This window comes from Theobroma umbraticum, unplaced genomic scaffold (genome assembly GCF_002168275.2).
Source record: "Theobroma umbraticum cultivar Fairchild unplaced genomic scaffold, ASM216827v3 scaffold_55.0, whole genome shotgun sequence".
NCBI classification, from domain to species: domain Eukaryota; kingdom Viridiplantae; phylum Streptophyta; class Magnoliopsida; order Malvales; family Malvaceae; genus Theobroma; species Theobroma umbraticum.
The window spans coordinates 3,103,833-3,104,113 of record NW_018397270.1 but is presented as its reverse complement, the minus strand read 5'-3'; positions in this window follow the sequence as shown (position 1 = coordinate 3,104,113).

The following is a 281-nucleotide window of genomic DNA, read 5'->3' as shown; positions in this document are numbered from 1 at the left end:
ACAGGTGAGAACAACAATTAGAATTTTTTTGATTTCTATCTCCTTTGTGCATATGCATAATTATTGCCTTCACTTCATATCACCAAATTATGTTCATTGGATTTGATCAAAAGCAGTATAACAGCTATGGCCCACCCACAAGATGTTATAACAATTAATGTTATAAGTTTATTGTTCTCTACTTCCTTATGCCATGTAAGCATCACAAGTATTTGACAATTACTGTATTAAGTTTCTTCCTTCTCCACACTAACAATGGAATGCTTTGGCCTTGTATGACA